The sequence below is a fragment of the Miniopterus natalensis genome, chromosome 13 (assembly GCF_054644295.1).
Source record: "Miniopterus natalensis isolate mMinNat1 chromosome 13, mMinNat1.hap1, whole genome shotgun sequence".
Lineage (NCBI taxonomy): Eukaryota > Metazoa > Chordata > Mammalia > Chiroptera > Miniopteridae > Miniopterus > Miniopterus natalensis.
Genome location: NC_142093.1, coordinates 29,480,496 through 29,507,724, shown reverse-complemented (window position 1 = coordinate 29,507,724; position 27,229 = coordinate 29,480,496). Strand labels below are relative to the sequence as shown.

Sequence of the window (27,229 nt, the reverse complement as noted above, 5' to 3'; positions counted from 1 at the left end):
CCATCCCCATTCCTTACCTGAATGCATTCTTGTTCTAGTGGAAGTGATGACCTGTGTTTTGGATTATACTCTAAAACCATGGGGCTGAGTTAATCCTGGAGATCAATTGCATGATCTTCTAGACTTCTTGTAATATAACCATTGGTTCCTGGCTGCTTAATCCAGTTTATGTTGGGTTTTCTGTGACTTGCTCCGTTAGCTTCCCCCGGTGGTGGAAGCTTCACCCACAGGCCACCGCACAAATCAGTAACTGAAGCTTTGCTGGTTTATTGTCACCGTTTAGGAGCATCCTAAGGACATAATGATATAGGTTTCAGTTAAGTGGTAGAGAAATGATGCCATCTGGCTATCAAGTTAGGGTTCCTTGGACAAGTTGTTCACTAACTCTGAATAGCTTTCATTTTAACCTTCAATATGCTTTCTCCATGGGAACTTGCAAATAAAGTGACAATTCTGTCAACAGCCTATATTTCTATGGTGCTACTTAAGTTTTCCTTGTTCCTAATATTTGTTAGGTATTTACTATGTGCTGATCCCTGTTCTAAGCACTTTTCTTATATTAACTTATTGAATCCTTAAATCAATCCTACAAGGTTGGTATGATTTTTATCTCCAGTTTTTAGAAGGAAAGATTGTCATACATTGTTTCATATGCCACCAGCAAGAGAAAACAGCATATATTCACCTCTCAGATTCATCCACACAAGTTTGTGACTTAAATGAGCTGCTGAGTCCATAATGAGGCATCAGGCTTATGGCAGTGGCCCTGGCAGGTCTTGTTGCAGGAGCTGTGGAGCCCAAGGGGAGGTGTTTGGCTTGTGGGGGACGCTGTCACCAAACTTAGCTCAGAAATGTCAAACGGGGTTTTCAAGAGGCTAATCAGTAACACCCGGATAAGGGCCAGCTTCCAAACAGACAGGAACAGAGAAGAGAAAGGATCTAGATATGCACATGACATCTGAGATGGGCCAGCATTGTGGTCTTCCAGTAGGGGAACCAACTGGCCCAGTCCGTCTGGAATGGAGGGGTTTCCCAGCGTGTGAAACTTTCAGTGCAAACACCGGGAGGTTTCCAGGAAAACCAGGACAAGTCACTTTATCTTCCGGAGAAATTCAGTTCTACTTCAAACTACCTGAGACTCCAGGGGTCTCCTGTCTCACCTCCGAGTTCACAAGACTCCTAACTTCACTGGTTCCCTTCTCCCTCCAGTATTCAGACAGGGACAGGGTCTATGTATCAAGCTCTATGTCACTTTCTGGGGACTTTCTCAGTTGGTTTTAGGACAAAGAAAGGAAAGCCCTGCTTCATGCAAACAGTAATGCACTTGTGGAACTTATTATCTCCAAAAATAGAACTGATAGAAAACAAATTTTTTTTAAGTTTGGATGTGAAGGAAGGAGTTCAGAACACACTACCCAAGATATGACACTTTAGCATATTGATTATTTTGAGTTAAAGGCACTTGAAAAACAGTAGATGCAAGAAAGGGGCTCTGATCTTCCATTTTTTTTTCTTTTTTCCCCTGAAAGCAGGGGATAAAATTCCCATGTGAAAGGTGCCTGCCTTGTACAAGGAGGAAGAAACATTCTCATCACCAGAGAAGTGGAGTCAAGGCTGAAAGAAATCTGTATAAACAAACCTTGTGAAAATAACTCTTATCTTCCTTTATTCTCCCCATATATTTTAGTTACTTTTCCACAATTCCCACTATTTGTTCAACCTAGTATATATGCGCTTAGGCCTAGTTACTTCTTGGGGTCTTCATTTTTATGTGTGAGAGCTCCCATGTACATGTAAATAAAATTCATGCTTTTCTCCTGTTAATCCGCCTATATTAGTCTAAGCTGGAGACCCCAGAGGAGTGGAGGAAAATTTTACTTCCTCTATGGGTAAACTAACGAAATTCAGATCCCTAAAAGATTGGGAACATTAAGATGGGTGTAAGGAAAGGAAGTGACATCACCCTTTGGGTGTCCCTCTGGCCTCTATTAACCAATAAAATGGTAGCCCAGGTGGACCATGGGTCTGAGTTAGTGTAGCAATTCTATATACAGCAATGTTTATGGGTGTTTTAGGGAGAAAACAAGAAACAAATAACCTTGACTAAAGTAAATATATAACTGAAAGGATTTTTTAAAAAGAAAAAGAATTTGATAGAACCAAGTTATTTTATTTACCCTTTCTTACATTTTGCCAAATGTAAAATACAAAAACCAAGAAGAAAGATAATTCCAGTTCCTAATTTTTTAAAATCCCCTTCTTATACCTTAATTTGTTAAACTTCAAATGACAGACCTTCCTGAGTGGGTAGGCACATAAAATCGTGCAGGAGAAGGGACCTGCCAAGGACTTGCCTCCTGGAGAGACATCCCTGGTTGTTTAGTAAACCCTGCCATCCAAGCCCACCCAGCTACAGTTCCAGACAATTGTCCTGAACTCTGAGCATTTCCAGCTTGCCATGATTAAACCCATCTTCTCCTCACTCTTGACTTTTGGCTCTGAACTCTGCATGTAATCTCTGCTGTTAGCCCCTGTAGACATAATGTTTAAACATCTTCTCCAATTATCAAGAGTTTAGCTACACACTTTGTTTGGCTTGTCCTTTGGGTTCCTGTGGTCCTCTGTGGGATCTAATAGAAAATCACATCCTTAGCTTTGACCCCTCATAACCTACTCCAGTACTCAGTTACTCAGCTGGGAGTCAGGCCTGAGACTCAGATGATACTGAATCTGGTACTAACTGCTCAACCCAGTGGGCCTCAATATTTTCAGATTAAAGTAAGGGTTATCCCTGCCCACCTCTTAAGGTGTTTGGACTCCTCAGAACTTCATAAACCATGAGGAAGAGTGTTATGATCTTAAGAGCCTCTTTCTTTACAACATTGCCCTTGACTGTGTTTAAAAATAGGCCCCATGATTTCCTACTTAAAAAAAAAAGACTATGCTGACTCAGACAAGCAAAGCAATTAGAAGGATGTAAGTAAATACTTTAAACTGTTAAAAAGAAAAGTACTGTATAAAACTGATGCCCAGACTTGATTTGTATTCATGTCTCCAGCCTAGAACCAATCAGTAGCGCGGCATTAGGACACCTCCAGGAAACCCCATTTGATATAATAAAATAATGACCATCATTATTACTCCAGGAGAGAAGACACACATAGTGGAGACATCACTGCCTCCAGAAAATTGCTAAACAGGATTAATAAAAGTGATCCAGGCATTTCCAGATTTCTAGTATCAATGAAATCATGTCTCTGCTCAAGACTTTCTCTAGAAGTATCTGAGTCAGCTGTTGGTATCCTAGAGGTCTGGTTTTGTACTAGTTTTCAGATTCCCCAGGTTCAGACATATGTTTCCTGGTGGGAAGGGTCCTCATCCAAGCAATGAGACGAGCTTTCTGATTAAACACCCTTCATATCCCCTGCCTCCCTATATCTCTCTGGGATAAACCTATTCAGTCTTTTTAAAATAAAACACATCTGCTTAACCCTGCCCCAAAGAAACTTCTACTACCCTGTTTCTTTTAATAGCCACACGATCTGCTAGCACTGAACAGCAGAGACTAAATAGAAGAAATCTCTCCTCACTGTTGCTTTATCCATTTGACATGTGTGAATCTGTGATCTCAGCTTTCCTGGTGCCCAGTGACTAATTGAGTTTGAGACAGTGGCTGTCAAATGCTGGAAAAGGAATGATTTATGCTAAAGATATTTTTGGTCTCTGATATGCCTAGCGTCAAAGGGAATAAAAGAAGTCGTTACTGTGTCAGGATGGTGACAATAGGCAGGACCTAACAATGGAATTACCCTCCTACAACTAGCCAGTCTATTAACTGAATGCATCAAGTTTCCATCTCTGCTTCCACCCTTTGCTCCTGGGGAGGTGATCCTACAGATTTTTATTTGCATTTATTTCAGCTCTGACATTTATCCCACTCCCAGTTATCTTTCCTTGAGATCTTATTGAAGCTGCCACTAGGAACCATGGATATAAGCGATGGCCTCAGTAAAGAACCAGCTGCTGAGCCCAGCCCAGCGGATGATGTATGCTCCGGCCCGGCCCTCTCTCAGAAACAGCGACTCAGAAATGTCCGGTTACCTATGGAGGAAACTCATTTCCTGCCTGTAATCTGATTACCACTCTCTCACTTGGGACTGTAAACTGGCTTTATAATACTACCCTCCAGGGGAGGGGGTGGAGAGGGCGATGGAACTGATTTTTAATTGTTTTAACATGCACAGGGTGCACAAGTGAGAACTGAAACGCCAATCTGTGAGCTTTAGAAATACTAATAACATTGAAATGCTGAATTCTGGTGACTATATATTTATCTGTTTTATCACAGGGCTAATTTCATTAGCTTGCCAGGTCTGAAAGACAGGCACGGATCACGATGCTAAGAGACTCTGACTTTCTGTGTCATTGTTTCACTGCATCTTCTGCTGCCCCTGGGACTTGTCTCTCATGGATCCAGGAACAGAGAGTGATACTGCAATCTCCTCCAAGCTCTACTGTCCCTATGCCACCAGTGCTGCCCCAGGTAACACTGTCAGAGCACCCTCCAGCCGCCCGCTCTCCAGCCCCTCAGATGGGCCCCGAGGACACGACTCTCTCCACCTCCCACCCTGGATGGCGCTCACAGCCCCAAACATTGACTCCTACAAGGTTTTCTGAGAACATGTTAGCTGTGTCTTTGATGATGTACATGGAAATGGAAGCAAAATACCCCCAAGGGTGTAGATACCCAGGAGTGGGGAATTCAAAGGACAGGTGTTCACATCTCGGGGCAACGGAGGGAAATAGCTTCCATCCCACTCCCCCTTCTTTCACGTTCTACCCCCCTCCCCCGTCAGGTGTCCACTGCCTTCCAGCTGCCTCTGCAGCTCTGCAGCCCCTCTCGGTATCGAGAGATGAAGGTTGCTTCCCTGTGAAAGAGGCTCCATTCCTTTCTTTCCCCAACAACCGTGCTCAGGACATCCATCTGCGAGCATCCTGCCGTGATCGAGCTGTGACTCTCAGCCACCCTAGATAGAAGCTCAACTCACACTTAAACCATGAAGGGCATTTACATAGACGGGAAGTTCGAGGGCAATCTAACTCCAGGAATAGATGGATCCAGGGTTCAGGCGATGTCTTTTGAAATCTATTGCTGTTTCTAAGCTCTGCCTTATTGATCTGGGCTTCATTTTAAGGTGCTGCCTCCCTATGGCAGGGAGAACCACCAATAGCTTTAGATTTACTCCACCCTTACGGCTAGTGATCCCAATAATTTGAATTAAAATCCGAGGTGGGCTCTGATTGGCCTCGCTTACTCATGCATCACCCCGAACCCTTCCCCACGGCCAGGTGACTGGCAGCAGGAGAGGGATAGGCGACGTTAAGAAGACTGTGGGGATATAAACTGATGTCGTGTTCCCCCTGGCTTATGCACTACTGTCTGACTTACAGTTTGGGCCCCGCCCCCCATACCTTCTCTACCACCCAAAAGCAGGAATGTGACATGATCTAACACCACAATACCACCACCAAATTTCTATTTCTCAAAGTGAACCCTATGGACAGCCCAGGTGCTTGCTAAAATGCTGATTCCTGGGCCCCACCCCAGACCTCTTAAATCAGAATTGGGGGGGAGTGGGGCCTGAGAATCTCTATTTTAACAAAGGCCCCAAGTGATTTTTTTTTAAGTTTTTTATTTTTTTTTATTTTATTGATTTCAGACAGAGGAAGGGAGAGGGAGAGAGAGAGAAACACCAATGATGAGAGAGAGTCATTGATCAGCTGCCTCCTGCATGCCCCCCACTGAGGATCAAGCCTGCAACCTGGGCACGTGCTCCAACCAGAAATCGAACTGTGACCCCCTGGTCCACAGGTTGACGCCCAAGCACTGAGCCACGCCGGCCAGGCCCCAAGTGATTCTTATGTACCCTGAAGTGTCAGATCCCCTGCCCAGAACTCGGGGGCCGGGAAATGCCTACCACTTGCTTTGTAGAACTCAAGAGATCTCTCCAAATGGGTTTTCTCCTCCTCGTTGCCCTCATCCACACATCCTTCCAAAGTACATTAGAAATAACACCTAAGAGGTATTGGGTACCCACTATGTGCCGAGAATATGAAGCACTTACCATGCCTCCTTCTGTCACCTCCACAATCCTGTATGATGAGACCGCCCTCCGACTTTTGTAGGTAAGGACAATGAGGCTGCAAGAGGATCTAAATGTCTCAAGTATCTTGCTCTATGTCTCACAAGCCCTAAGTGGCAAAACTGGGATTTGAACCTCCTAAGCCCATTTGTCTGCAGAGCCTATGCCCTTCGGCGCCCTTGGCATAGTAAATAGGTTTCATCACCCAGTCGCCCCGTCGGCTAACAGCTGCCTAGGGCCCAGGGTTCTGAGGCTCAACATCCTGACTCAAGGGAAGGATTGCTGGGACTGATTAGAACGTCTAGCTGCCATGCAAGCTAGATAGGGGGTGCCAAAACATAGGCCAGATGCCTGCTGCCCCTGCACTTTGCTATGGCAACGCAGGTGGGGGTAAAGGGTTCCTAATTCTATTGAAGATTATATTTAAATACACACAAATCAGGTGAATGCTCCCAGGAGTCCTAATGATTTCAGATCTGTAGTCCAGCTCCCCTGCTCACTGTAGTTTAATTCAAATGCTATTTCAGTGTAGGCAAATACAAGGTGTTTCTAAGAAATGTATACACACTTTAACAGCTGATAGCTCCAGTTTGGAAATGAAATATATGTTAATAAACACTGCCTTCATAATTATCCAAAGTGTCTTTACACATTTTGGGGGACACCCTATAGTTGTGTGACTAAGCCACATCTATAGATGATCCCAAATCATTTTCCTTTGGTTTTAGAGTTCCAGCAGGGATGCGGTGCTTTAAAACTGTCAATAGACTATCTGACATGATTGATAGAGATTCTAGCAAGATTCTGGACAGTACACAAGGATTTAAAGAGGAAAGAGATATTCCATCTTCAGGTAAAACTTGAAAAAGCCAAGCTTTAACTTTCTGAAGGTGACTCTTGATCGTATGAAGGTGTTTTCCACTTCCCTTAGGGCCATGGTTCTCAAACTCCAATGTATGGGAAAATGGACATTAGGAAGTTTGTTTAAAAAGCAGATTTCCAGTTCCCTGCCTTATCCAGATTGCCAAGGACGGAGCTGGGCAATGTGCACTTTACACAGGCACCCCGAGGTCTAAGGACCACACCTGGGAAGCTCTGCCTTAAGCAGTGCTGGAGAAGAGCAGTCCCTGTTTTTTTCTATATGAGGAAACTGTTTCTACTCAAATTATTTCTCAGAAACTCCTTGACAGCTGTTGAGAAAATTCAAGATGGCAAAACAACAACAACGACAACAAAAACAACCCTTCAGTTCATTTCGTAATGATTATAGATGTGTCTTATTTACCACAGTAACGTGTATATAAATGTTTGAAAATGAGCAGGAACTCTGTGTAAGAGACAGAGTTTAATCTGTCCATATGTCATGCTCAGGGCACAGATAGGTTTCAAATCTTTTGTGAATAACTGCAAACCTGTCACCCACCCTTCCTGCAATCATGGCTGCCCACCTGCCCATGGGGGTCCACAGGCCAAGGTGGGGAACCACTGACTACAGTTTTGATTCCTGCTTTGTCACTTGGCACGTAGAAGGGCCATCACTCACCTGAGTGGGAGGGGAGAAGAAAAGTCACATTCATTGGGGACTTATGTGACAGAAGTGGATCCATATTAGCAGCTTAACATACATATTTTCATTTAAAAGCAGAAGTCCAATTCCTTCTTCCACCATCTGCACCAACAAGCGTAGAAATGCAAATTTGATTAATAAATTCTCATTTTACGGTAAAATCAAATACTCCATCTCTTATGTCTCCATTCTAGTTTTTATGCTTTATGTGGCTAAAACCCACATTTGTAAATGATGTAGAACCAAAAAAAGATGTTGGGCATCTACTGTGAGCCAAGCACTATGCTGAATACCATAAAGACCTTATTAAAAATTAACTTGGGTTGAGTACAGGGGATTCTCATCATTAAAGAGGTAATCATTTGGATATCTTTGGTTGGTGCCTATTCTGTTTGCCAAATTCAAAACTCTTATCAAATTTAGAAACTGAGAAACAGGAAGGCAGGATTGTCTTTCCTTAATAAAAAGTTACTGGTTCTGACAGATGTGGCTTAAATAAGATTATGATCCCAATTGCCTTTTGCTTAAACTCACATTCAAATTCACTTGGGTTACCTGAGAAATCCCCAAGTAGACGTGGGAGATACTGGTCTCCAATTCAAAATTCACAGAGAAAATCTATAAAGCACATGTGGACAATAAAAAACAATGGATATGTGTGTAAGACAAAGAAAGACACCACAGTTATCAGCAACCAAGAAGTAGTTGCCTAGTGTCACTGATCCTCCAGCACTGAGGGACGGACTTGACATCACTGCTTGTTTGCTTGGTTTGTCATAAATGGTAACAGTGAGGACTTGGACTAAAAGCCCTAACTTAATAACACAAGGACAAAAGCACTCAGAAAGCTGGCTCCATCGACTCAGCTCTGATCGTTTCTAGCCAGGCTATGCTTGGATTTAAAACCATCAGGCTCATAGATGATTGAGCCGTAGTTCATTAAGAAATGCTTGGGGAGTGATGAGAAAGGAGAAAATGAGAACTGCTTCACTGGGAGAATTTTTTTAATGCTATTTGTCTTCCTGACACCAAGAAGAAGCACCAGGAGATGGGGTGGCTGCATTGGGTCTGCAGTGACCTTTCACCTCTGCTGCTCTCTGACCCGGCTGTTTCAATCACGCAGAGGCAGAAGCTGGAAGGAAGCTGAACAAGGGGATATTTTAGCGGACAGCTTTTCTTTGTAGTGCGGTGGAAGGGAAAGAAGTTGCGGAGAAAATCTCTCCAGTAAGACACAGTGTGTCTGTGCTTTAGCTGACAAAGGGTTAACAGGACATCGGGCCCAGCTTCCTGCTCAGCAGTTAAATTGCTGCAGGCCAAGGAAACATTTGAGGGAGAGAGGACTGTGACTGGGGCCCTCATTTTTCAAAGAACTGTCAGAAGGCTAGTCTGCTGAATGGGTTTGATACAGAAACCAAGAATTGGGCCTGTTTCCCAAATTCAAAGGACTGGGCCCCTATTGACTTGTCCCTGGCAGGAATTCTGTAGTCACTGGCCTCTGTGGTCCTTTCATCTGCTAAAAGATTGTTTCCCAGAAGAGGGGTATAGCACAAAGAGGGGTAGGCACAGAGTGTGTGTGTGTGTGTGTGTGTGTGTATGATTTCAAAGCAGGGTTCCCAAAATTGAACAGGTGTCAGAATCACTTGGAGGGCTTCATTCAGTTGATCTGGGTGGAGCCCAGAATTTGCATTTCTAACAATTCCTAGGTGATGCTGCTGCTGGTGGCCTTAGGACCACTGGTGTGAGAAACACTGTTCTGAAATATACTTCCTAAGTCTTCTTTCTGCCTCAATAATTACACTCACTCATGCACATACCAGCATAATAAATGCTGCATGTTATGTTATAAAATATCAATTATTATTACTATTATTATTATTAGTGGCTAATTTGAGTAGCAACTGTGGGCCAGTGTTAATCTTCCAAGGTAGATATTGCTCATTTTACCAGTTAAGGCCTGATCCAGCCCAAATCTCACCCCTAAACTTCACTACAGTAACACTACTCTCTTAACAAGTAATAAAAATGAGTCAAAATTAACCAACCTACAAGCATTTTTAATCGATGTCTTTTCTATATTCTAATAGAAGATAGACTAACTCTAAGTGGAAGAATATAAACTTTCTTTTTCCATATGTAACTTAGAGCCAAAAGGAAGAATATCTGAAGAATACCACAGAGTCAGCCGGCCCAGAGGTGTGCGCTGAGTTCTTAGATGGTGAGGGCCACAGGACAAGCCAGCTTTCCAACCCACAGCACCTGAAACAATAAGGAGAGAGTGTGAGGTTAGTGTAAATGTCAGACATGAGTGCCACAAGGTTTTTCTTTTTTGCCTTGGCAAATAGTAGTAAGTGCAAAAGATCATGTGGCACCAAAACAATGTCTTAGAGCCGTGGTTTTCAAGCTCTGCCCAGCATAAGAGTCACCTGGAGGCCTGCAGAAACACTCGTGGCTGCCTCCCAGTTTCCGATGTAGCAGGACTGGTGTCAAGCCAAGGAATTTGCACTTCTCAGAACTTCTCAAGCAATGCAGAAGCTGCTGGTCCAGGGACCACACTTTCAGAACCATTGTTTCAGAACAAGCCTTCCTGGACTCGGACCCATCTTCATTCACTGATTCAGGAGACACTGCCGTAGTGCTTGGTCTGTGAAGCTCCTCTCTGTCTCTGAGGATAAAGCTGCAACCCAAGCTGACAAAAAGCTCTGCCCTCGCAGAGTTCACTGTTTAGGAGGAAAAACTGACCAGAAATAGTAAATCCATAATGTAAGAAGAAAGACCTAATGACAAAAGCGGACAGATGGAGGGCTTCTATGTTAGCAGTGTCTTCACCTCTCGAGATAATATCCATCAGAGCAGAAACCTGAAGGTGGTAAAGCAAGGCAGTGTGGATATCTGTGACGAGAGTTCCGAAGAGAAAGCCCAAAGGCCCTGAGGCAGGAATGTGCTCAGTGTGATCAAAAAAGGAGACTAGTGGCAATAGGGGAGTGTGCAAGAAGGAGACTGAAGAGACGAGACTCAAGTTTAATAGGAATCTGCACTTTTAAAGAGCTCCCAGAGCCTAATTAATAGGCGCCCAGGTTTGGAAATAACTTCTCAGGTGCACCCATTTCTACAGCTCACCCAGCTTTCCTCAACTCTCATCAGCACTGTTTGGTGCGTGGTCTGAGAGCAGACCCCCTTCGGAGGATGGCGCACAGAATGCACCCTCCTAGCGCGAGGCTTATTGAGCAGGCCCGGGACTGAGCTTTACATGACTTGTATCCAAAGAAATAGTTTCTCTCTCTCAAACAAGAGTCTGAGCCAGCCTTACGTACTGAGTGTGGAAATGGAGGGGAAGGGCTGGACCCGAAGAGGACGGAGCAGCTCTTGGCGACAGACAGGGTGTGGCGGGCAAAGGGGGGAAGAAGGGCTGTGCATGGCTGACAGTGGGGATTTGGAGAAGGAACGGAACTCACAGAGGATGACCATGAATCTGATTTTACATGTCAATGTGAATCAAATAAAAGTGTGCGTGTGCGTGTGCGTGTGTGCGTGTGCACGTGTGGGGGTGAAGGCGAGACGAGACTTGGAACAAAGGTCATGGCTGTACACAAACAGGTGACAAATGAAGCCCCAAATTAAATAAGTTCCCTGCAGAAGTAAATGTGGGGGTGGAGAAGGGAAAAGGGAAGGCCGGGACTAAGCCCTGGTGGGGAGGGATGACCGGGTGAGAGAAGAGATATGGGATCAACGGCAGAGTACAAGCCCGCTGCCCCAAATCACCGCTCTGACTGAGCTGCAGCAAACGGAGTGGGCGAAGGTCAGGCCCCGTCCTTCCAGCACAGAGGTGTGCGACCAGCTGGCTTTCTGGAAGGGGCCTCCCATTATGCAGAACACTTTATCCCACAAACAAGTCAGACTCAATTATTTTATATCAAAACAATACCTTAGCTTTTAACGAGCGCAACTGCCAATACCCAGAGTCACGCATTATAAATCACTATTTGCTCCTTCCTACACTTTCTAATTTCATGCTAAGGAGACAGGGCTGAATGGGGTCATTAATCTGAATTAGAAATACTGTGACCGGCTCTGCACTCGGCTTGCTAACGTTGTGTGGCCGAGCTGGATCTGTGGGGGTTTTACTTTCCATACGGTTCTGAGGAAGAGGTGGGGAGGGGGGAGACACTGAGCTAGTTTTGACTTTTAAGCCCTTTTTAATTGCAGGCGCCATTTGGGCATCTCACATTGGGCTTTGAAATCATTGCTATTATTTTGGTGGTCAAATGACAAGCTTTGCTCAGACTCTGTCTGGAACTCGAGAAGGCTCACCTAAGCAGCCTAAAATAATTTTCCCCTTTATGAGAAAAGGGGGACTTTTATATTTTTCTGGTGGAAGTGGCATGACTCATGGATGTTTCACTGGTGATGCCAGGGAGGGAAGGCTCTGAATGAAGCAGGAGCGTCTGTAGAGCAGCGAGTCCAGGAAGCCCCTCACCACTGCCTGCTTGCTTCAGAGGACATACAGTGAATGGTCCTTGGAAAAATGTAACTGCAAAGCCATCAGTCACAGCTTTCAGATATTTATTTCACTTGCATTAACTACTTACTGTGTGGGCTGGGAAAATAGACAGAAAATTCAAGTTTATTAATTTACCTTCTTCAGGATTCTGGTAAGAATTTGGATGGAACTGCTGGAGCTGCCAGGAGTCAGGAGTTATGTGAAGATTCAGAGGTACACCAGCCTCTGAAACAGAGGCACAGATTCTAGCAGACACCTAGTGCAGCAACCTTCGAGCAAAAGATGCCTTTCTTGACTCACCCCATCCTGCCCGGATCCCTGACGGTCACAGTTATTACTTCTAACAATATTGCTAGTGGAAACACACTAGAAATAAAAGTGGGTTCCAAAAGGGTTGGATAAATTTCCAGCAGGCAAGTCTGTTAGGATGTGTTTGCAGGTGCATCTTACCCTTCTGAAGTCATCAAGGAGAGCATCTACATTCCCCCAAGTCACATCCAGGTGTCTCTCCGAGACCCAGAGTGCAGAGCGGAAGGAACTGTAGGTCTGAGCTATCTGCTGGGCCCCACCACACCATTCCGGAGCCTTGGAAGCTGGGAGGATGGGATCCTCAATCTTCCTTGCGGATTGTGCTTGAAAAATGTTCCCTGACTCATCTCCTGACCCCTACACTCCCTTCCATGGTCCTGGATAGTTACGTGGTGGAAACAGTCCCAACTGCCACCTTGCTCAGAACCTCTCAAGCTGGCCAGCATCCCACGACCCCTTCCACCTGCCCCACCTCCTCCTGGGAAACCCAGAGGTGACTGTAGTCAACTTGCTTCGGAGTCTTGGTTGGGCTTTGGGGGTTTTGTTGCTGCTCGAGAGCTATGGAAAACTCGAGTAATTTTCTGGGATCACAACCCCAGGGTCCCCTGTCAGTGTAATTGTAAGTCAATCACTCTCCCTCCAACTCTGGTTCCTCTTCCCTTTGGGCAGGTAAAATCATTACCATAGCTCCTTTCTCCGCTAGTCAGGCGTTTGCACAGGCCATTTACCTCACATCTCATGAATCTTCTCAAATGAATGTTGGGGGGGGGGGTGTACTTATTTATTTCACTCAGAGCAGCAGAAGGCCTATCTGTCATGGCTTCCCAGCCCTCCACAGCCTGGGGCGCCTTCTGTTTTCGAGTGTGAGTGCAGGGCAGGTGATAGGGAAGAAGCCCTCCTCAGGCACAGCCCCAGAGACCCCCCACATGGGCCCTCAGTCCACCACAGCCTGGTTCCGAGACGCCCCAGGGTATAACAAGGCCAGAGGAATCAACACTCTCTCCTCAAGGGAGGCACTGGGCAGGACAGGGAGAGAAGGCTTTGTGTGCCCTGGGAAATGTGAAGAACCCCTTCCGAACAGGTCCGAAGCTCCCTCAGACACTGACTGCAGAGAAAAGAGAGAAAGAAGATGCCTCCTCAAATCAAGTGAAGCAGTTCCAAATGCAAGGATGGGCATTTACGAGAGGTAGTTTTGTTGAGCCAGAATCCAGGGGGCTGTTTATTCTCCCAGGACACCCCCTAATCCCCATTTCCCTCCCTGCTCCAGGAGTGGTCCCTCCAAACAACCCACAGAAAGCGTTCATACTAAGACTCCACGAGGAAGAAGGGGTTCCCGCCTCAGCCTAAGTCCAGCCCACAGAGCTCAGTCCTGGGGAAGCTCTGTCCCTGGAATGCCCCTCCATCTCTGAAACTTTAACACACACACACACACACACACACCCACACACACACCCGCGATGTGCATTTCCCAGCTCCCAGGTTTGCAGGCTCCCTTTTCGGATGGCATGATTTCACAGTGAGCCTGAAGCTGATTCACTGTCCATTCCTGCCCCGATGGCACATACTTCAGAGGCCTTGTTGCATTTTTAATTAAGTAGTTTCGCTGCTGTCAGCAATTCCGCAATCATTTCTCATGCTCCTTCCTTCAGCGTTTTACAGCGTGGCAGCAATTCCCCAAAGAGGATGTCAATATAGCAGCAGAAAGCAGGAGAGCACGGTCACCGTCTGGGGGCCTGGGTTCAAATCCCATGTCAGCAACGTATGAGCTGTGACTAGAATTAGTCAACCTCCCTAAATTCTGGTGTCTCTGTGAATAAAATGAGGATTATACCAGTACCTGCCTCATGGAATAGCTGTGAAGAATAAATAGGATAATGAACTGAAATGCTTCTCCTGGGCCTAGAGCAGCACTACCCAATCGATATAAAATGTGAGGCACATATATAATTTTAAATGTTCTAGTAGCTTCATTTTTTTAAAAAAGGAAAAGAAACAGGTGAACTTAATTTTACTTATATATTATGAAATATTATCATTTAAAACACCAATATAAAATATATAAGTGCAACTATCTTTAAATTCTTTTTGTTGTACTAAATCTTTTGAAATCTTATGTGTACTTTATACATTTCAATGTGCACCAGCCACATGCCAAGCACTTATGGATAGTGGCCTCAATATGGGGCAACACAGGTCTAAACTATGGCAATTATTCAGTAAAGGCAAGTTCCTTTCACTTAGACTCTGTCTTTCCATGTCTTGGAGTTGAGAGATATTTGAAAATAAACTGAAATCACCTTTAGCCCCAGTGCTGAAAGGCTGTCTTTGAGGTTCAATGCTGGTCTTTTCCTGCAGGAGAACAGGGAGGGACTTGGTACCCAGCCACCTCTGTGCAGGTAGAAAGTGTTGTGGATTCTCTGCTCTACTATCCTGATCTTGTGAGCAGATGCTGCTAGTGCCCTGATTTCCTGAAACCCTACACCTCAGGTTTGCAGGGGCCCTCCGGGGTCTAGCCTAGTCTCTTATCGGATGCCTGAGCACCTTATACAAAGCCCATGCTAATCCTTCAGCCTCTTCTTGAATGCCCCCAGTGATGGGCAGCTCACCACACCACTGGGAACGCCCTTTTCACTTTCAGATGGCCGTGGTTATAAGAAACCTTTTAGATACTACTCCTTCTCTGTACCTTCTACTCATTGTCCTAATGACCAACCACTGGAGAGAGGAAAGTCAGAGTCATCCTCTGTATGACAACTGAGAATACTGAGAGCCAGTATTTTAAGTTGGCTCTCAGGGACTCTCTAGGTCCCAGTTGTATTGAGGATAAACAGCCCCAGTTATTTTCATGATTGGTGATAAGACAGCATGTGAGAGCCCCTCTCTAGGCTATGTATATTCAGTAGTTGTTATGTGCCCTTTGCAAAGTGCAGCCCCCCAGAACTAAACATAAAATGTGCAGTCCGGGCCTTGAAGACAAATGTTCCTGACTAGGGGCAACCTCATCACCACCACCATCTTTGCCACAGTCTCACTGCACCCTCAGCAGCTGGCGGCAGGCAGCCTCTCAGCCCAAATGAGGCCCTGCGTGCCCAGCTCCACGCCAGATACCAGGCCCTCTCCACCTACCAGCCGGAGTGTCTCCCTGAGGCTGGCTTCTCTCCCTTCCATCCTGTCCGCAGAGAGAACCAGTGCCGCCTCTCCTCCCACATGCCAGGGTCTCTGAGCCCTTCCCAACAACTTCAGTTTCACACAGAGGCAGGGAGCCTGGCAGGAAGTTTGACCCCTCCTCCTTGGGGTCTCTCGATACTTCTCTGCCACCATTAAATTTACACCAAACTCCTAGTAAGGTCTAGTTCAAAAGAATGGGGTGAGCAGTATGCAGGGACATTGGGTGAGGCCACACTTCTCCAGAGATGTGGGAGAAAAGGAGCAGCTGCAAGAGAAGATTAAGCTCAGCCTCCCTCGCCCCATCAATCAATAAATCAGTCAATCTTTATTGAGCTCCTCTGCCTGCACATGCTCACTAGCCAGCATGGACCCAAGAGTTGCAGCTCTGATTCTGGGATGTGAGGGGGAGGAGAAGGCCTCTGGTCAAAATATTTTCTCCTTACAAAGGTCAGTGGTTTCCCTGTATGGTCATTAGCTAATTCATGCTAAGGTGTTAATGACTTATAAGCTTTCATTCTTTCTAAAGGGACTCCAGCTGGGGCTGGGGAGTCCTGGGTAGAGACCACCTGAAAAGATAAAGGATGGAGAAGTAAAAGCTGAAGGCAAATGTCTCTTTCTTGCCATTTTCCCTAGGGCTTGGCACGCTGGATTTTAATTAGGGTCAGAACAGAAATTAGGAACACAGCTCTGGTAACAGTACTGCTTTCATTTCCCCGCTCTTTCCCTCGCCAAATGTGACTGACAGCTGGCTGCTTAGGCTCTCAAGCCTCTGTCCCCTAACCAGCATAAAGGGAGTGTCCCCCAAACAGAGTGGGGTGGGTAAAGCACTTACTACAGCTCTCAGCTTAAAATAAAACCTAAAACATGGTCGCTACTTCTGTTCATATTGAATTAAACCCAGACCGACAAGAGCTATGACCTTCAGAAAGGCGGATCTTCCCTGGCCTTCACCTATAACAATTATGGTCACCTGGGCTTCATTTGATGGACTTTTATGACATTGTCATTTGCAAAATTGCCCAAATCCTTTTTTGCTCATTCCCATTCATTTATATATCCTCCTTACGTTACCTCTTAATTAATTAGTCTCACAAGTTTATTGTTCTAAAATGACCTCCCTGAAATATCAAAGGCAGCCTTCCCAGCCCAGCATTTTGGGATTTGGTAACCAAACTGCAATTTTCTCATTCATAATTTGATAAATTCTGCCTATGTCTTAGCTCAGGCTTTTCCCTCTGCAGAGCCTACGGCGTGTCTTTATGCCACGGTCTTGCCAATCTTCATTCAATAGACACTTACTGGGTTCCCTCTAGGTGTTGCTGATAAGGGAAGGACCACAGAGATGGTCCCCTTCCTCAGAATCATCACATACTAGTGGCCAAAGACAGACAAGAGATAGGTAAACAAGCAAATGAATAAAATAATTCCAGGGTGATGAAGCGTAAATAAGCGTAATGAAGAAAACAAAAGGCTGAGATGGCGACCACTAGAGAGAAGGCTGACGGCATTAAGAAGAGGTCCTCAGGCGTGAAAGCCTCGGCATGAGGCCTGAGACGCTGAAATGGAACTCGGGGGCCTACAGCCCAGTGAGCTTGGGGAAGGGGCCCAGGGAATGGGGGGGAAGGGATGGGCTGGGGCCAGGTCACGGAGAGCTTTGTATCCCATCAAAAGAGACTGAACTTCATTTTAAACTTGTTGAGAAGTTGTTGAAAGGTTTTCCTCATGGCAGTAACACAGTCTGATGTGTGTTTGAAAGATTAGCTTTGCCATCAAGTGGAACATGGCTTAGGTTTGGAAAGAAGAAAACAGATGGCAAAGTTGGAGACAGTTGCCTTAATGTAAATGAGAGGCGATGGTGGCCAGGACCAGTGAAAAAGAAGTAGAGAGATTCCAGACACATTTCCTAATCGGGCGAGAATTGACAAGTTTGCTGATGGAAGTGCCACCGAGCAAGTAGAATGAGGGGAAAAATGATCCAGGGTGGAGCAGGGTGAGGGAAAGAACTGTCAAGGATGATTCCTGAATTTCTCCGTGGAGTCCTTGGGTCAATGTATAAAGGTGTCATTAATGAGACAGGAAGGATACAAAGCAGAGGGTAGAGAACCAAGTGTCCTTTTCAGGCACACATTAATTTCGTGATGTCTATCAGGTGTGATGTGCCAAAAAGGTGGGTAGACGGGTAAGCCTGCAGCTCATAAACCCTACCAGACATGGATTTGGAAGCCACAGCATGAGATGACCTAATAATCCACCGGAGTCGATCTGCTCACCTCCCCCTCTCCTGGAGCACAGTCTAGTCCTATCATATTTGTTGAGCAGCCACCAGGGCTGGACCCACAGATTTCCAGGTCTAGACCAGGGTGTCTTGCTGTTACTAGATACAGTCTAAATACCACATAAACCTTAAGCCTTTGTATTTTCTCTGTAAAGATGTTACTGTTTCTCTTAGAAAGATTTAATTCTTCATTTATCTCTTTGTACCTAATCTCTGCCAATTAGATATTTTTTAGCTTCTGATGCCAAAAGTATTGTTGAATGTTTTGTAAACTGCTTACTCTCTAAGGAGATTCCTAATATATGACTATTTAAATTTTGAAGTTTCTAATATATTCATTTTCTAGTTAATATACAAAGATGTGGATTAAAGAAAGATTTCTTATTTTTTTTCTATGAGAGTACATGTGCTTAAGCAAGCCAGAAGCTAAAATTAGAAATGTTCTCTGACTCCACAAAAAGTACACAAAGTCTATAAGAGGCCTGGGAATCGAACAGAATGGGAACAGAAAACTAACAAATCATGATAAGGAAACACTTGATGGCCTGGTGTCAGCTTTCTGTGGAGATGCTTGTGCTCGCTTTGGTTATATACAAATCCCCCTCACTGTCCTGGTTTCTTTCTGAGCTGTTGATTAGGAAGTCATAATCATAACATGCAGGTGTCTCAGCATAATTGTGGGCTTTTCATTTCAATTCAATGAGGAAAAGACTTTTTTTCACAGAGAAGCAGCGAGCATACTATTCAAAACATCCAAAAGAAAAATAAACAAACCTTTAAGAAACATGTCTCAAGAAACTTTTCTCATAAATGTTTCTCGGCACAAAACATCTTAACGAGCCCTGCTGGCGTGGCTCAGAGGTTGAGCATTCACCTATGAACCAGGAGGTCAGGGTTCGATTCCCAGTCAGGGTACACGCCCGGGGTGCGGGCTCGATCCCCAGTCGGGGGCCTGCAGGAGGCAGCCGATCAATGACTCTCATCATTGATGTTTCTCTCTCTCTCCCTCTCCCTTCCTCTCTCTGAAATCAATAAAATTAAAAACACGCACACACACACACACAAAAACAAAGAACAAAACATCTTAAGGAGAATATCAATTCAACATTGGGTCAAAGATAAAATGATGAAACAAAAGCGTAAGGAAAAGAAAACTGAAGACCTATGGAAGCAAATTGAAAACCAAAGCAGCATAATTAAAGAAATAACCAATGAATTGGAAAAGCAAGGAACTGTGTAAACAAAGGCTTGCAATAATTAGGGTACGTGCATATTTAAAAAGATAAAGCAATAAAAAATACACTTGATATAAAAAACATAGGATAACTGATATTCCTGAAAAAGCCTAATATGTGGACTAGTTATGTATTAAAAATATGATGCAAGAAAATTTATGTGAGTTGAAAAAAAATTTTTTTAATTATCTATAGTTGCAAAGATCATGTTCTGAGAAAATGTAATACCTCACCAAGAAAAATTCTAGTTAAGCTCTTGAATTTCAGGGATAAAACAATTTTAGGCATCTGGACAGAAAAAGCAAATTACCTACAAGGGATGAAAATCAGGCTTCCTTTAATCAATCAAAGCTGTAAGACAATGGAACAATTGTTCTGAGGTGAAAAATAGCATGACCCAATAATGCTATACCCAAGATGGCAATCAAGTATAAAAGCATTATGAACTGTGAAAGGACTAAGGGAGCATGCTGGAAAAAACTAGATAATGAAAGCCTACCAATCCATTTGTAATCAAAATCTAAAACTAGAAATAGAGAAGGTATGAATTACAAAAAATTACTATGGGTAAACATTCAATCCACTTAAATATTACTGTTAAACATATGTAAATTAAAGTTACAGAAAAAAAAATGCAATGTCATAAACCCAGACAATGTAAAAATAATAAAACATTAAAGGTAAGAAAGAGAGAAAATGTAAAAATGTGTGATAATATTATCCTCCTATTCTTTCATTGCAGGGATTAAATTTAAAATGTTGAAAATTAAAATATGTTTTCTTTGTTTTGTTTTCATTTATCTTTATTGTTGAAAGTATTACAGGTGTCCCCTCCCCCCCATTGATCCCCTCCACCTGGCATCCACCTGCCCATTCCAACATCAGTATTTTTCATGTTATCTTAACTTTAGAAAGCCCATTTATGAACTGTTTCTTGAGATGAGGAAATAAGTATGAAGTTCAATAGTTCCTTGTCTTAACTTCTATAGATTTAAGTAACATTAAATTAATTTTTCTTTCAAAGTAGCATTTTGAAAGGCGGGGAGGGGGGAGAGATTAATCAAAGCACTTTTACGTTTATAAGCATAACCCATGGACGCAGACAGTGGTCTGGGGAAAGCCTGGGGGTGGGGTGGATGCGGGGGGAGGGGACCCATGGGGATGAAAAGGGGACATCTGTAATATTCTCAACAGTAAAGATAACTAAGAAAAAAGCATTTATAATTTCATAAACATAATGATAAATGACTTATTTTTAAAAAGACTGGAAGCACATATGAAGGACATTAACAATGGTTCATTTTAAGTAATGAAAATAGAGATTATTTTAATTTTGCTCTGTTTTGTAATTTTTTAAATTTCAAGAAAAAAGTTAAAGCAAGAGTTAGAGCTGTATCAGAGGTATCTGATAAGAATTTTTCTCAGATTTTCCCAATTCCGGGTAGAATTTTTGTCCTGAGCAGCTGAGGAACTTGTGTAGCTAACTGTATGCTTTATCATGAACATATTAGAATATGTATGTATGTTTGTATAAATATTTTTACTTCTGGAAAAGAAAATAAGTAGCCACTTGCAGTGTTCATTTAATGTCTACCCCTCTAACTGCCCCTCTTTCAGGCCATGACTCAGGCCTGTTCTCCCCTCTGCTCCGTGGCTGGGAGGAAACCCAAGGTGGTGTAATGAAAAGGTTGGCCTCCTACTTCCCCTCTTAGCCTCAGGCTGGTAGCTGCTCTTCCCAGGCCTCCTGCCTCATCCATCACATTGTCCCTGCCCGATGATAGGACTTCAGTAAATGACTCTGAAAAGACACTCGGGCTGGGATTGGGCGCAGGGAAGGGAACCGAGCGCTCGTCCGGCTGCAGGGAGGCTCCGGGGCCGTGGGCAGGCAGCTGGTCTGAGCCGAGCTGGGGCGCTCGGCCTTGCAGACGAGGCCCACAGCACGAACATGTTGGTTACTCTTTAAAATCCTTCCGCTTTCCTATTCTTTTTTTCACTTCAGTAATACATTTCATTTCATTTCCTGTTCCTTTTCAAAGACTTAGGATGGGGTAAGGTTGGGAGGAGATAGTATAGAAAGCAAGAGAGCATATTTCCTAAGTTCATTAGCATGCAAAGAAAAGAGAATTTGGGGAGGGACAAAGGCACGAAGCAGCTGTATGACGGCTCTTTCAGTAAAATATTTGCGTAGCTCAGGACTTCACCCCTGTACCCTCCTCTACCCTCATGGCAAAGGGTTAAAGAGAAGTGTCATCACTATGGTCCCCACCTTAGAGATGACAGGGACCAGCCCAGTCAGGGATTTCCTCGAGGTCACCACCTCAGTGAGCGAGACAGGAAGGGTTCCAAGCCAGACGTTTACCCCAAAGTGAAGCTCCTTCTTGGACTGCCGCCTTTCGTATATAAAGCCATCATGGCCCCGAGCTCATTTAGCAAGCGAACAAAGCAGAGAACCTGAAGAAACACTCACACAAAGCCCTGGAGACTTCCCATGCCCAGGCAGCAAACCTCTCCTCCCGACCTGCCCGCTCCTGTTTCTCCACGGAAAGCATTCCACCCACGAACCTCGGGATCCCCAGGCGCAGCGCACAAGGCTCAGCTGAAGCCCGACGCCCGGGATGCGAACTCCTTTGAGGGCGCTGCGGCGTCACACACATGAACTTGCTCATGAGGGTTTCATTCCCATAGCCTCTCAGATCTATAGGACTGAATTGATCTGCTTGCAGCCCCATCAGGCTCACCGGTAGGTGCCATGGAATTATTCTTACATCTAAAGTAAAGAATAAAGTTTTTAGAAAATATGATGTGCTATATATTTCTAAGACCCTGGGGAGACTTTAGTTCTCTGTCTTGCCAAGTATCCCTCTTACACAGGTGTTTTTATGTACAATAAAGAAGAGACCCTAAGACGACAATACCAAGCCTCACTTACACCATGGCTTTTGGAGATTAAAAACCAGCTTAAATCAGGTTAGACTCATTACAAATAAATTCTTTTAAGAAATTAAATAGCCATTATTTAATTTCTAGTTGAATCCCGGGTGAACAAATGACCCCTGATCTTGATTTTAGCACCTCCACCACCATGACACAACTAATTCAAATTGCACAATTTTGGAAGCTCATTTACTCTTCCAAACATTATACAAGTATTTAAGAATCTGACCAGTAAAGACTGTATCACTTACTGTCATTTCCCTTCTCTCTCCCTTTCCTACCTGTTTCTAACTTGTGGCTTCATTTCTTAGCCAGCAAGCAGTGTCATGCCCAGAAACACCTGTCAACATTGAGAGATATTTTTGGTGCCCAATTGATAAGGAAAGGTCAGCTGAAAATGATGAAAACAGAACTCAAAGAAGACGGGGGAAATTCAAGCTCAGGAAAGTAAGGATAAGACAAAATTCAATGAAAGGCAGGGAATTCGGGGTCCAGATGTAGCCAGCCCTTAAGTGCAGTGTACTGAATTGGCATCGTCAGTAAATTGAGCTAAAGACGAGTCTAGCTGCTTAAAAATCTATTCCAATCAACTTTTTCTTCCTTGGCCAGATAAGCACAAGCTGGTCGAGATTGCTATGAGGTTTCCTTCCCTCCATTTCTCATTTTCTGGGTAACTCCTATCTTTGTCCAATATATTTCTGAGAATTGCTTTGGCCATTTTCAGATAGGAAGTGTTGTTCCACTGGGTCCTATTCAAGTATTCTACGGTGCTTTGAAAGAAAAAGGGCTGGCTCACAAGGTAGAGTTGGGATTGATCTGGAGACCTTGGGCTCGTAATTGTGATATTTTGGTCTGGGTGATGTCAGAGGAGACAATTTTCTCTGACACAACAAATAGAGTTTTTCTACCTTTACTGGATTTTCAAATGCCAACTGTACGTTAGGTGGCTAAAAATGAGGGCTGATAAATTTTCTTCTCCCATGACAAAAAAAAAAAAGAGAACTTGTAATAAAAACTACAGTATTCAAATGCCATTTATGTACTAAGAACACTATGCCCTTATAATAAAATATTAAGACATGAACAATGCATCAGAGCTCTTTAGTTTTCATTTTCTTTCTTTCTAAGCTTCCAACTACCATAGAAAGACTCTCATGTTTGTTTTTTGCCTCCTTAGAGTCCCGAAATGATTCCACATCTACCTACCTGCTTTACACTCCCAACCACCCCACCCCCACATAAGTCCTGTTGCCTTTAATCTACTTAGAATGTTACATTTTGATTCTAGATCTGCAGTATTGCATAGGTGATCCCAAATATGTGTGTCTGATACAAGAGAAAAATCATAGAGAGTGATCACTAGAAGTGCACCCAGTAGAGCTAGAAAGCCAAACAAATCTTCATTTCCTCTTTTACTTAACAAGTAAACATTTGACAAAGATGAAAGGTATTGTTCCCTTGGATGGCATCAGCAAGCTACATATTCAGGGAGGAGTGAATTTGTATGATGTGTGGTTAGAGGTTAATGAATATTTCATCACTATTTCATGGCAACCAAATACTCACAGAGGTTATTTGGTTGTTCTTCGGCATTTTTTTAGTTAAATGAAATTAATTTATTCCACAAATATTTATTAAGTGCCTACGGCAGTCTTTCTTACAGAGCAGGCACTGAGTCACTGTTGAGGCATAGCATATTTCTTGAGAACTTGCTAGATGCAGACTCAGTACTGAGTTCCCTGGCTGAAATCATTCATAAGCAGGGATGGAAATGTTCTGTAAGGGCCCAGAGTCTATGGCTATGAAGTCATTTGCATATCAAGCATTTCTGGCCTGTTCCTTCCTCCACCCCTAGCCATTCTCACCATTACTGATGAGACAAGCGATCTGAGAGCTTGAGCAATGTGTCGGTAAACCCATCTCTAAGGCTCTGCTCAACAGTATGCCCTCCCCTGGGCCCACCGCAGGAAAAGAGGCACCATGTGAAACCTGAACGATCCGCGGCCATAGACAAGCAGATGAATCAAGTGCCCACAGCGAAGTCCGACACTCACTGGCTCAGTCTCTGTGTAACTCCAATCACGGATGTCATGTTGGTTTGCTCAAAAGAGCAGACTCATCAAAAGCTACCACCCAAACAGCTCTTGCTTAGAGATGGAAATAAACCTACTATACACCCTTCAACGATCTCCTCACCTGGGGGCCTTCCCCGACACTCTCACCCCTTTTCTTCAGCAGAAACCCCTTTGCTCTCTGTGCCTCCCCCTGCACTTCCAAAAGCTCTCAGGAATACCAATGATCACATTCTACTAAAATTATTGGTTTGCATGCTTCTTGAGAACAGGAACTCTGGCTCTTCATCTTTGAGGCTTAAGCACCTCACATGGATGCTTTTCAGGTAGATTTTCTTTGTTCTTAATGAGTCAATGAACAAATATCACTTAGCCAGAGCCCGCAAGCCACACAGACATTGGAAGTATCTATTCAACCTGCTGCCTACCCACCTAAGTCCTAAAAGGTCCTTGCCATATCATCATTATATGCAAAACCTAGAAAACATTTTGCTCAATTATTCTATTAAAATAAAACCACATACCTTTTGAACAGGTATGACCTTGGAGATCTAGTACAAGTCCCTTAATCACACAGATGAGGAATCTAAAGTCCCAATAAATTAAGTCAAGGTCATACAGCTAACGAATGGCAGAGAAAGGATAGAATGCAGTTCTCCCTGCTCCCTGCCCAGTGCTTGGCTTACTGTCCACAATCCAGAATCAGCTTGTTGAGGTTCCACTTCTGAGAGGCTTGGGGAAGGCACTGGCAGTTGGGGTGGATTCAGAAAGAGGGAGACAACCTCCACCAGCTTCTCCATTTATTTTTCCTTCCTAGAGGCATAAACACTGGCCGAAAAGCTGTCTTAGTACAAGGTATAAAAAAGAGAAGAAATCATGGAAACCTACATGATATGCAGGAAATGAGATCTAATGAGGCACTTTAGGGCAGTTTCAGATGCATAATCTAGGATCAAGATGGGCTGTCCCAGGTCAGATCTCCCGCAGTAACCGAGCTCCAGAATAGAACTTCTGAACCTGCCCTGTTATGAATCTGTGTCCCTGCGATGGATCTAGACTGTGAATAGCCCATAAATTTTGAAAAAGAAGGCAACACTTCCTGAAGGTTTCATCAGGCAATACTTCATCCCTTAACTCACCAAATGTCCATTGAGTATAAATGCCAGGCAAGTTGCTAAGCACTGTGGCTACAAAGATGAATAAAGCAGAGTCTCCCTGCTCTCAGGGTGCTCATGGTCTGTGATCTCTCCCACAAGAACTCTTTAGAGGGCCTAATATAAGTCACACATGTGCATGCCCTGGCAGACACACACATGTGCGCACACACACACAATGAATTAGAAACGCATTAGAGTCTCTGTCTCAACTCTGGATGTGGTACTCAGTACTTATACCCAGAACCCTAAACTGTCTGTCTCATGACTAACACTTGTCCATATCTCTTGTCCTCTGTCCTCCAAACAAAAGCCAACCCTGTCAGAGGCTGTGAAGGTTTATGGATTATGCCTCTCGCTGCAAAGGTCAAAATGGACCTTGCTTCAGAACAGAGGAGAATCTGAGCAGCAGAAGTCCTTAGGCAAGAGAAGGGGCAGATTGGTTCCCTTATCAAACCTCGCCTCTCGGACAGAATGCATGTGATCCTACACAACTAAGAGGGACCGCTTCTTTAGGTACCAAATTGTGATTCTGGAGGTGCTAACAATCAGCACTGTAGTTAAATAGTCACGGCCGGAAGTTGAAGAGTATTTCACCATGTCAAGCAATTCTTATTACTCTTGTATTTATCTTTATGTAGATCTGGACAAAACACATGTGATGAATAAAGAAAAATATATTGGCAATTAGTGATTTTGCTAAAATAAAGAGAAAAATACCTTACAGGATAAATATAAAATTGATGAAATATGCATGCATTTTATTCAACCAGGCATCGCTAGAATACCAAAACATGCACAATGATAATTAAATTTAGTCATCTTTAGCATTGGGCCAACTTTCCATTACATAAAAACCATGGCTTCGCCCACATTATTTTTATTCTGTCATCACGATGGTGTACCTGTCAAAGTAGACAGAAAGAACATATTTCATTTAACAGTTTGTTAGCTTGATTTGGAACCTTTATGTGTATAGACACATGGTTTGTGGGCCTCTGTTTGTCCTCTCATCCCAAGTGCTGAAACGTTAGGGGCGGCCCGTGTGTGAGTCACCAAAAGTTAACATGAAATGATTGAAGCTCCAAAGCAAGACAACAAGGTAAATAGGAAAATAAGCCTCTTCCCTTTTCTTGAAGGCAGGACTCTTTTTCTTGGATACTCTGAGTCTCCGGTGGAACCTCACAGGCCACAAGGCCGTAGAGGCTGAGTGTTACCATTGTGGAGCCAGTATCAGACTGATTCGGCTTTGCCCAGTGTTCCTGGGAGGGCTGCTCTATGTGGACGGATGTAGTTTGTGTAGTTTAAGGGCTCCACAAAGTACAAAAAATGCAAAAATAACAAAGGGACTTTCAGGTTTAGAGGCTCTGCCAGTGGCGGCCATGTCCTGACTGTCCTGGGATTTAAGGGTGGTCAGCCCTGAGAGCCCCCCGCTTGGCTCTAGCTGGATGGTCTCCATGGGGCAGTTTCATTGCAGTGTTCACAGGGGTCTAAGCAAAGCTATGTATGGTGAAACACAATTATTCCATTTTTTAGTTTTCAGTTCAGGGCCCTGGGAGAGAAATACATTAATCTTCCATTTGTAACGTCTTACCCTTCCTTTACCTTTTGTGAAGCTTTTGCCATGTTTCTTGACTTCTCCAGTTAATCTCCCAAACAACCTTACTCTTAGATTGTCTCTTATTCCTCATAAATAGACATGATTAAAGTCTAGTAAATTTTCTCTCTCTGGAAATTTTTACACAGTTATTTTGAAGTTAGCTAAAATTTCTCTCAGTTGACCCAGCGTTGCCTGTATCTGTCTTCATGCCTTAATCACCGTTCACATTATAGAACAGGATCTTATATTACTGGGCACCCACTGACCTTAAGAA

General features: G+C 43.9%; 1 long non-coding RNA gene across 2 annotated transcripts in view; it reads right to left on the bottom strand.

Moving 5' to 3' along the window:
- Window positions 1–252: 252 nt before the first annotated feature.
- LOC107544303 (uncharacterized) overlaps window positions 253–27,229 on the bottom strand; it is a 170,492-nt gene continuing 143,515 nt past the window's right edge. The window contains exons 1-4 of one of the 2 annotated variants that reach the window (XR_001603889.2): window positions 10,134–10,885; window positions 9,882–9,966; window positions 7,687–7,812; window positions 253–290 (exon numbers count right to left, since the gene is read on the bottom strand). This is a non-coding gene — a long non-coding RNA (uncharacterized LOC107544303). Of the gene's footprint in view, window positions 291–7,686; window positions 7,813–9,881; window positions 9,967–10,133; window positions 10,886–27,229 lie in introns of those variants that run through there. The other variant, XR_015715521.1, reaches the window with a different exon arrangement.